The sequence below is a fragment of the Carlito syrichta genome, unplaced genomic scaffold, assembly GCF_000164805.1.
Source record: "Carlito syrichta isolate Samal-C Ts95f unplaced genomic scaffold, Tarsius_syrichta-2.0.1 Scaffold201662, whole genome shotgun sequence".
Classification (NCBI taxonomy): domain Eukaryota; kingdom Metazoa; phylum Chordata; class Mammalia; order Primates; family Tarsiidae; genus Carlito; species Carlito syrichta.
The window spans coordinates 62,254-73,893 of record NW_007145758.1 but is presented as its reverse complement, the minus strand read 5'-3'; positions in this window follow the sequence as shown (position 1 = coordinate 73,893).

Sequence of the window (11,640 nt, the reverse complement as noted above, 5' to 3'; positions counted from 1 at the left end):
CTCACAGAAACAAAGATCCGAGTATCACATGTTCTCACTCATATAGTGGACCTTGAACATCCAATGTAATACTATAAGAAAATGCCTGATAGTAGTGGGAACCTATGGGGTGGAGCAAGAGGGGATTAACGGTAGTAAATATCTGTCTGGGGACTGGGAAACACCTCTTATCAACATGGGTGCCTGAACAAAACATTCTTGTATAACTAACCCTTAACTGTACCCCACAATATCATAATAAAAAATATTGATTATTAAAAAAAGAAAACATATTGCCTGTTTATTCCTCTTTGTAGAAGAGTTCAACATACTGCACAAGGAAAGTGTGGAATAGCATGAACTGAGCTTTATTCCCAGGAATACACCAGAGGAACAGCAGGTATGATGGTCTATATTTGACTATACAGAAGCTTTAGTGCAGTTGAGTAGAATATACAAGTTGAGGGTGTTTAGAAAGATCAGGGACAGAGAAACCAAGTGCATGACAGCAAGAGCTTTTGCTGGAAGGATAGCAAGGAGGGAGGCTTGGTGAAAGAGAGTGAGTTGTAGGAGAGAAATATTTGAGAGAGATAAAAGAATAATTTTAAGGGAATATTGTCATATAATAGTGATGTAACCCTCTCCTTCATTTTTCCATTTTACCATCAGTAAAATTCCCAATATCTGTGGAGTTTGACTTGTGTTTCTTTGTGAGTATAAGATGTATAATGCAGGCCCTATAAGAGATGTTAATTGTTCAGTACCAACCAGGGGCTGCCTAGTTGAATGTAGTTTACACACACACACACACACACACACACACACACACTCACATGCGTGCACATACTACATGGAGGATCTACTCAAAAATGGTAACAGTGATTATCTCAGGATCATTAAACTGGGGTCATTTTCTATTTTCTTCCTTTCCATTTCAGTTCATGACAAATGTTCTACAATATATATGAATTGTTTTTTTTAAAAAAAAATAAGAGAAAAGAAAAAGAAAATCACAAGGAATAAGAGGAGGAATGGGTAGAAAGCTGATGACCAGCCTAGTAGTAGATACGGTAATGGGTAGGAAAGGAGAATGAATGAGTAGAGAGTGAGAAGGTAATCACAAGCACCTTCTCCTCCACCCTAAGTCCCACTTTTAACATTTGCAGGATCTGAGTCAAAGTAAAAATGGATGCACTCGTACCATAGGTCTAAATATTTAAAGGGTATAAGTCAAACCAATTGACACATAAAATGTTTTATCCTTCTATTTTGACAAAAATGTATTCTCATAATGGCCTGTAAGGATAAATTTGAATCGAGAATGGTTGACCTCCTTAGAGTTCCAAGTTGGAACATAAGAAGAAATACAAAGAGCTGATCCCAGTCAGGCCTGAGACTTTCCCTCCTCCTCTTTTCACCCTTGCCCTATCCTGTACCTCAAGGGACCTCAAAAGCACACAAAAGCCCATATTTCTAAGCTTTGACAAATGTTCCCACAAACTGTTGTCCTTTGGCCAAACCTTGGACTCAAGATTTGCACATTAATGACAAAGTACATCCTCGGGAAACTATATCTTGGGGAAGTCTGCACAGGTGCTTGAAATAAGCACAGAGCCATTTGGGCATCTGGGATCTTTGCTACTTACTGTAATCTAGAAGTGATGGGGCAGTTTCCAGGTGAGCATCTCCCCTTGGATACATGAACTTTTTGTTCTACAAGGAAGTGACAGTGCCTGAGAAGGGTCCCCCAAGTAGAGTATCCCCTCATTATGGTCTGTGCATAGTGCTGCCTTCCCCATTTTCCTCCCTTCTTCACTATTCCAAGAGGCACTCCTCACCAAGAGATGTGCACACATTTAACGTCATAAAACTCCATGCTTTATAGCCTGTTTTGATGTAATCCATACCAGATGACCCATGCTCTCTTCTTCCTGGACAATAGATAAACTAAATTTTCCAGTCTTTCTTTCATTTAGGTATAATCATGTGATTGGGTTCTGGTCAATGGGATATGAGTGAAAGTGATGAGAGCCACTTACAGATATGGCTAACAAGACTTTCCATGCAAGCCTTGCTATCTTTCCCTACCCATTAGCTGTATTCCTTGCTATATCTATCTATGTGTGTTGAAATCCATGACTTCATTCACACTATTATCTCTATTTATAGTATTCAGTATTCTAGTATTCTCATTCTCCATATTTGTGGCTCCCCTCACAATGAAATTAACTCTTATCCTTAGCATATTTAATTATTTAAGAACTCGCCTGTATGTAATGAATTTCCCATTGCTGCTACCCTTCTTCCACCACATTATTGCCCATACAAATCAGACCACATCTATTATCAGGCCACCTACCCTGTGTGGAAGTACTCTACCTCAAGTAGGCTCTGACTTTCCATGCCAAAATATCCTCTTCATTCCTTGGGCTCTGACTCTTTCACATGCCCTAACTCTAGGGTAGTCCCTTAGTAGGACTTCCCTTCTCATCCTGCTCAGGTGTAGACATTCTTTACTAGGTCATTCTCACATACGGATAAAATTCTGTCTCTCTCTCTCTTTCTCTCTCTCTCTCTCTCTCTCTCTCTCTCTCTCTCTCACACACACACACACACACACACACACACACACACACATACACACACATACACACAAAGTCTCTGACTCCTTACTTCAGGCTGGGTCCCCATATGGACACCCTTCTTACCCAGCTTGGGCTCCAACTTTCTTTGCTAGGCCACACCTCTGTAAATATGAACTTCTCCCCACGTTTGAGCTCTGAAACTGGGTACAGGTAGCCCTCCTAAGCAGATATTACCCTGCTCAGTTTCCAACAATCCACCAAAGCATCTTAATTTCCCCTGCTTACTCCTAGCACACACATAGGCCCTGGTGCTTATGCCTACTTTGTCATGCTCCACCTAATTGATTTAGGTCCAAATTTTTCAGAAAGAAAAGGAACAGAAGAGGAGAAGAGTATAAACTCATTATATTTTAAACAAGAGGAAATGGAAGTTTCTTTAATTAAATGATTTACCCAAAATTAAAAACTTAGCAGGGTAGAATGAAGATCAAGCTCAGATCAGTCTGACTTGCCCATGCTTAAGTGCTTTAGGAGATAGCCAAATGCCACAGAATAGGGGATTATACTGATAACATGTAAAAATCAATAAAAATTATATATAATTGCAAGTTTTCCCTATGACAGACTAGACTGCAGCAGACCAAGCCTCTCACCAAGAATAACTAGGATAAATGAATACAACTTTTTAAATGCATTTAATGAAACTGAAGTTGTATCAAGGCAGTTAATACATGAAGAACCAAGACTTTGTCAAGAAGAGAAAATTCACATAGGTGAGTCCAGTGTGCTATGTAGGAGCTAAGCAGAACTTTTAGTGGATTCACAAGTTTAGATGCAAAAAAAAAGTGAAGGTCACCAGAGAAGCCAAGAATTGAGAGTCCAAAATCTCAGAGTACTTAATACTCTGTACCACTTTGTGCCTGAAGGTATTTTCTAGTTCCTAAGTGACCAAAGCAGAATGTGTGCACTAAAAGGTAGCTAAACAAAGCTGTAATTAATTTAATTGTGATAGGGAAAGAAAAAATTGAAGGAGGGTCTTGAAAATAACCTAGACTTTCAATTAAGACCAGTGAATGTCTATACCTAGGAGTAAGGTAAACTCAAAATGAATCAGGTCTTACAAAGGCTGACTCTTACTTTCAAATCAACTCAAATTATGTTACTCTTCCAGTGTAGTTTTAATTTGCATCTCCTTGATGACTAGTGAGGCTGAACATTTTTTCATGTATCTAGTCTAGTACCTGCCACTTGTTATAATAAATCATCTCCAGAAGAAGAAAATATTATCCAGAGTATCTAAAATGTTCATATACAATGTCCAGCATTCCAACAAAATTAGCAAGACATACCAAGAAAAAAATATACAATAGAAACAGACCCACAGATGATTAGACATAGACTTTAAATTTAAGGACATAAACTAATACGTTCATAAAAACAGAAGAAAATGGTTTATTTCACTAGTGAATTAAACTACATAAAAGAAAAAAATCAAAATTCTAGAAATAAAAAAATACAATAATGAAACTAAACTGTGTATTAAAGACGATTGAACTTAGCTGAAAAGAGGCTGATTGCACTGGAAAATATTGTAGCAAAAAATATTCAAACTGAAGCAGACAGAGAAAAAAAGAATGAAAATATAGAAAAGAGTGAATATGATATATAACATAGAGTGAAAAGAACTAACATATGTGTAATTGGAGGTCCAGAAGGAGAAGGATAGAACAGAGCAAAGAAAATGGCTGAAAATTTTTCACAATGATGTAAAACATCAAACTTCAAGAAGCATCAAGATGCAAGAAGCCTTCTGAACCCAATGAAAATTATGCCTAAGTATGTCACAGAAAACCGTGTCTAGGTATATATGTTTTTATTTTGTTTAAATCCAAAACAAAGAGAAAAAGCTTAAAATATAACAGAAAAAAAAGCCACGTTGTCTTCAAGGAGCAGCAGTAAGACTGATAGCTGGCTTCCCAATGGAAACAATAGAAGCCAGAAAACAATAGAATGAAATCTTTAAAGTGCTGAAAGAAAATAATGCTAACCTGAAATTCTATACTCAAGAAAAAAAAACTTTCAAAAGTAAGAGCAAAATTGAGGACTTTTCAGACAAAGACTGAGAAAATTCATCACCAGCACTCACACATGAAAAGAAATATCAGAGATTTTTTTTTAGACAATTGAAAGATTGTTCTAGATATAAACAAAGTAATGTAAGGGGGGGAGGAAAAAAATGAATCTCATCAACTCAAGAAAATGTTGTCCACTGGGAGACATTTGGCAATGTTTGAGGACAGGTTTAATTGTTACAGGTTAGGGGGTTGGTGCTGTTGTCATCTGGTGGACAGAGACCAGTGATGTTGCTAAAAACATCCTATAATGTATGTGACAGCCTCCACAAGAAATAATTATATCATGGCCATTCTGACTGGAGTTAGGTGGTATCTCAGTGTAGTTTTAATTTGCATCTCCTTGATGACTAGTGAGGCTGAACATTTTTTCATGTATCTGTTGGTTGCTCGTATGTCTTCTTTTGAGAACTGTCTATGCATATCTTTTGCCCACTTTGTAATGGGGCTGTTTATTTTTTTCTTTTCAGCACGTTTGTGTTCCTTGTAGATCCTAGATGTTAGGCCTTTGTCATATATGGAGTTGGTAAATATTTTTTCCCAGTCTGTGGACTGTCTCCCTGCTCTCTTGATGGTTTCTTTGGCTTTACAGAAGCTTGTCAGTTTGATGAGGTCCCACTTGTCTATCTTGTCTCTTATGGCATGGACACTTGGGGTTTTGATCAGATATTGGTTACCAGTTCCAACTTCCATAAGGGTGTCTCCTGCATTTTCTAAGGTTCTTATAATTTGAGGAGTTACATTTAGGTCTCTGATCCATTTAGAGTTGATTTTTGTGTATTGGGATAGGGCTCCTGTTTCAATCTTCTGCATGTAGTCAGCCAGTTTTTCCAGCACCATTTACTGAATAGGTTCTCATCTCCCCAGTGGTTGGTGGTGGAGGCTTTGTTGAAGATGAGTTGGTTGAGAAATTGATGTTTTGCTTCTGGAATCTCAATTCTATTCCATTGGCCTATATACCTGTTCTTGTATCAATACCAGGCTGTTTTGATTATTGTAGCTTTGGCCATCATCAATAACTCAAAAAATAACATATGCTGGGGAGGATGTGGCAAAAAGGGAACATTCCTACACTGTTGGTTGGAGTGCAAACTAGTACAGCCTCTGTGGAAAACAGTGTGGTGATTCCTAAAAGTCCTAAAAAATTGACCTTCCATATGATCCCACAATCCCCCTACTGGGAATATACCTGGAAGAACTCAAATCACTCTATAAAAAAGATATCTGCACACATATGTTTATTGCAGCATTGTTCACAATAGCAGGAACATGGAATCAACCATGCTGCCCATCAAAAGAGGACTGGATTAAAAAAATGTGGTACAGGGAGTTCCAGTAAGATGCTGATGGCACAGGTGGGACTATGAGATTCTCCAAAAATGAGTTCCCATAAAGACTCTTATGTCCTTCCCCCACCCACTGCCAGTCGCACCGTCCGAGACCTGGAGACCCTCAGACCCATGCATGGCCAGCTACTGCAGCCCCTCTGCAGCTGCTGTTTCACCCCAGGCAGCCCTGGGCCCCAGCCAAGTGGAGCTCCCAGCTCCCTCCCCGGCAACACCATCTCACCCAGCCCCAAGCCACCTGCTGCCACCTGTGGCCCTCGGCCACTGCCTTGTGGAGATCTGGGTTCCCTTGCTGGTTATACTGATCAGCCTGGCACTCAGCTGCTGCCAGCTCCCTCCCCAGCTGGGCATCCAGCCCAATCTTGGGCCATGGCAGCCCTGGGGAGGCCCTACATGCCTGCCACTCAGAACTACAGGATCAATTCCCTCCTGGGGTGCTCCACCAGGCCCAAGGCCACTGCTGCCCATGCAGGACCCCATTGCCTGTGCCTCCAGGCTCTGGACCACCACCTGGACTGAAGCACCCAAAGTTGCAGCCAGTGCTCGACCCTTGGAGTTCCAGGCCCCCTCATTGGGTTCCAGATCCCCGCACAGCTCCATCTCAAGCTGCCATCACCCAGGTAGGCTCTAGGCACCTGTCCCTCAGAGATACCAGCTCCATTCCTGGCTGAAGTGCCCTGTGGGGGGCCCAAAGCTGCTGTCACCAACCACCACCCACCTTATCCACAGAAGAGACCAGTCGTGAGAAAGAACGAGTGGAGAGAAAGGATCAGTGAAAGAGGAGCCACCCACCACGGCCATTTTCCAGGCAGAGATTTGCATTGCCCTGCCTATACACAAGCAGCCTCCACCTTGGTTTCTAAGGTAACCTCGCCAAACAGGAGACAAAAGGCCCTCCCTTATGCTGAATCAGACACAGGCAACTCAGTCCTGTGGCAAACCTCTCAGGCAGCAAGCCAAGGGAACCAACCCAACCTCTGAGTAAGTCTATCTGCCTGAAAGGGGAGAGGCTATAGATTAGAGCTGAAGAGACTTTAGACACTCAAGAAAGACTCCAGAGCTAATCTGGTTTCTTATTTTGATTTTGTATTTTGTTGTTTTGACTGTTTTGCTCATTTTTGTTTGCATTTTGAGTTAGACTACTTGTTTGTGTTGGGGAAAAGTACATCAAAAGGCATGAATTTATTGGACTGTCTTTGTGTGATTACAGGTATGCTTTAGGGAATCTTGTTTGTTTGTTCTTTACTCTTTTCTGGCCTTGTGTCTCTTTTCATTCATTAATTGGTATGTATGTTTTCCCTCATACTATTCTCTCTCTCCAACTTCCTCTTGACCCCCCCTTCCATTATTTGCCCTTTTCTTACCTCCTTTGGTTCCAGGGAGCAAACCTAAACCCCACTGAATGGACAGGTTGTAAAGCAGTGGGAAGTGGGTTCCAGTGTGCCCATACACCTGTTGGTGGATACTGGGATCTGCAGATAGATTCTGAATCACAGCTTCCCCCTCAATTAAATCTCAAAACTGCAAAAAGTACAGCCCCAACCTACAGTCCAACCTCAAAAGTGAACAGAGCCAGAGGACACTCATACGGAAGAACAGGAGACTGAACAAAAAGAAGTAAAAGCAACCCCATATTCCCTGAAAAACAGAATTAAAGAAGGGGAGGGAAAGGGGGAGAGAAAAATCTACACAAATGAAGAAAAACTAAAGGAAGAGTATGGGTCTCTCAGAGACCCCTGGGAGGCCAGACACTGAGAAACTGACTTTGGAATGTAAACAATGAAGAGCCTCCAGAGTGACAGATCTCAAACTACAAACCCAGATATCAAAACATTAATGGAAAGATTAAAAAGAATTGAGGAGAGACAAGAGGAAACTAGAAAGGAGTTGATAACTGAGATAACAGTAGTAAAGAACACTGTGAATGAAATAAATAACAAACTGATAAGTATGGAAAGCAGAATTAGCCAAACAGAAGAAAGAATCTCAGAACTTGAGGACCAAAATATAGAACTAACCCACACTATCAAAGACATAGAAAAGAAACTTTAAAAGACAGAACAAAAGCTTCAAGAGATGAGTAATTACTTCAAGAGATGGAACTTAAGAGTAATTGGACTTCCTGAGGCAGAAAGAGAGAGAGAGTCCATTCTGGAACAAACATTCCATGAGATTATTCAAGAAAATTTCCCTCATCTCATCAGTGATGTGAAAATTCAAACACAAGAGATTCAGAGAACCCCCGCAAGACAACAAATGAGAAGATCAACTTCCAGACACATAATAATTTGCCTAAACAAGGTAGGTATAAAAGAAAAAAATCCTAAAGGCAGCAAGAGAAAAAGGTCAGATTACCTACCATGGAAGACCAATTGGAATAGCAGCAGATTTATCTACAGAAACCCTGCAGGCTAGGAGAGCTTGGAGCCCTATCTTCAAAATCCTAAAAGATAAACAATTTCAACCAAGAATAACCTACCCAGCCAAGCTGAGCTTCATCAGTGAGAAAGAATTAAAATCTTTCCCAGATATCCAAACTCTAAGAACTTACACTGCCACAAGACCACCTCTACTAGAAACACTTAAGAAAGTATTAAACACAGAAGAAAAGGAAAAAAAGAACAACAATGTTCTCTACAAGAGTACAAGAAAGATTAAAAACACACACAAACCAACCCCAAAACCAAAAGAAAGACAACAAACACACAGGAGCAACAACAACAACTCTATAAGAACCTTATGATAGGGATCAACTCTCACATTTCAATAATTAGCCTGAATGTGAATGGCCTAAATGCACCACTGAAAAGACATAGAATGGAAAAATGAATAAAATATCACTAGGCAATAATATATTGCTTTCAAAAAACACATCTAACTAGAAAGGACACTCACAGACTCAAAGTAAGAGGATGGGAAACAAATTTTCAGGTGAATGGAACAGAAAAGAAAGGAGGAGTTTTGATCTTAATCTCAGACAAAATACCCTTTAAGCTATCAAAAATTAAAAACGATACACAAGGCCACTACATAATGATAAAAGGCTCAATCCATCAACAAGAAATATCTATCCTAAACATATATGCACCCAACATAGGAGTGCCAACTTTCATAAAACAGCTTCTAGATAAGCTCAAAAAAGATATTGACTCTAATACTATCATAGCTGGGGACTTTAATATCCCACTCACAACCCTAGACAGATCATCAGGACAAAGAATCAGCAACGAGATCCAGAACCTCAATGTGAATCTTGACCAAATGAACTTAGTTGATACCTACAGAACACTCTATCCAACGACCACAGAATATACATTCTACTCATCACCACATGGAATGTATTCTAAGATCGACCAAATACTTGGCCATAAATCAAACACAAATTTCAAAAGATTGAAATACTGTCATGCACCTACTTGGACCACAGTGGAATAAAAATAAACATCAACACCAACTAGGTTCCCCCTAAACCCACAAGGACATGGACACTAAACAGTATGATGCTAAACAACTCCTGGGTCAATGATGAAATCAAAACAGAGATTAAAAGATACCTGGAAACGAATGAAAATGAAGAAACATCTTACCAAATCTCTGGGATGCCATGAAAGCCATAGTAAGAGTGGAATTCATATCTCTACAAATGCACATGAAGAAAATGGAAGAATCACAAATTAACAGCCAAACAAGTCACCCAAGGAAGCTGGAAAAGCAAGACCACGATAATCCTAACTACAGCAGAAGAATCCAGATCACCAAAATAAAAGCCCAAATCCAGGACATAGACGACAAAAAGATAATACAAAAAATCAACAAAACAAAAAGCTGATTCTTTGAAAGGATAAACAAGATCGATGGTCCCCTAGCTAGGCTGACCAAGAAAAAAAGAGAAAAAGCCCAAATAAACACAATCAGAAACACAAAAGATGAAGTCACATCTGACCCTGAAAAATACAAAAGATCATTAGAGACTACTATGTACACTTGTATGGAAACAAATTTGAAAACCTTAAGGAAATGGAGGACTTTCTGACATCACACAACCTGCCTAGGTTGAAACAAGAAGAAATCGAGACCCTAAATAGACCAATAACTATCCAGGAAATTGACTATGTCATAAGAAAACTACCTACAAAAATGAGCCCTGGACCAGATGGCTTTCCAGCAGAATTCTACAAAACATACAAGGAGGAACTGATACCAATCCTATTGAAAGTATTCCAAGTCATTGAAAAAGATGGAACTCTACCCAAATCATTTTATGAGGCTAACATCACATTGATATCCACGACAGGTAAAGACCAACAAAGAAAGAGAACTACAGGCCAATATCCTTTATGAACACTGATGCTAAAATTCTCAACAATATTCTAGCAAACCAGATTCAACAGCACATCTCAAAATCATCCACCATGACCAAATAGGCATCAACCCTGGGATGCAAGGCTGGTTCAACATTAATAAGACCATAAGTGTAATTAAATACATCAACAGACATACAAACAAAAACCACATGATTATATCATTAGATGCAGAAAAAGTTTTTGATAAAATCCAGCACTCCTTCTTAATAAAAACCCTCGAGCATCTAGGCATACATGGAACATACCTCAAAATATTAAAAGCCATCTACAAGAAACTCATAGCCAGCATACTCCTAAACAGACAAAAATTGGAACCACTTCCCCTGAAAATGGGAACAAGGCAAGGATGTCCACTCTCACCCCTCTTGTTCAATATAGTATTGGAAGTCCTGACTAGAGCAATCAGAAAAGAGAAGGCGATCACGGGAATCCAAATAGGAAAAGAGGAAGTCAAGCTATCTCTCTTTGCAGATGACATGATTGTGTACCTTGAAAACCCAAGAGCTGGGCTCAGTGGCTCAGCCTGTAATCCTGTGCCTTGGGAGGCTGAGGTGAGTGGATTGCCTGATCCCATGGGTTCGAGAACCGCCTGGGCAACTTGGTGAGACCTCATCTCTACAATAAATAAAAAATCAGCAGGGCGTGGTAGCATGTGCCTGTAGTTTCGGCTACTTGGAAGGCTGAGGCGGAAGGATCACCGGAGCCCAGTAGGTTGAGGCTGCAGTGGCTGGGAGTGGCCACTTCACTCCAGTCTGGGCGACAGAGTGAGACTCCAACTCAAAAAAAAAAAAAAAATCCAAGAGAATCTGTCAAAAGCCTCCTAGCACTGATAAAGGACTTTGGCAAAACCTCAGGGTATAAAATAAATGTGCAAAAGACAATTGCATTTCTTTACACCAATAATAAACAGGAACCCAAATAAAAAGCACAATCCCATTCACAATAGCTACCAAAAAAATGAAATACCTTGGCATCTTCCTAACCAGAGATGTGAAAGACCTTTACAATGAAAACTACAAAACACTGCTCAAAGAAATCAAAGATGACACAAACAAGTGAAAAAGTATCCCATGCTCATGGATTGGAAGAATCAACTTTGAAGATGTCCATCTTATCTAAGGCAATCTACAGATTTAATGCAATACCCATCAAATTACCAGCAACATTCTTCTCAGATCTAGAAAAAACAATACAGGAATTCATATGGAAACACAAACAACCAAGATAGCCAGAT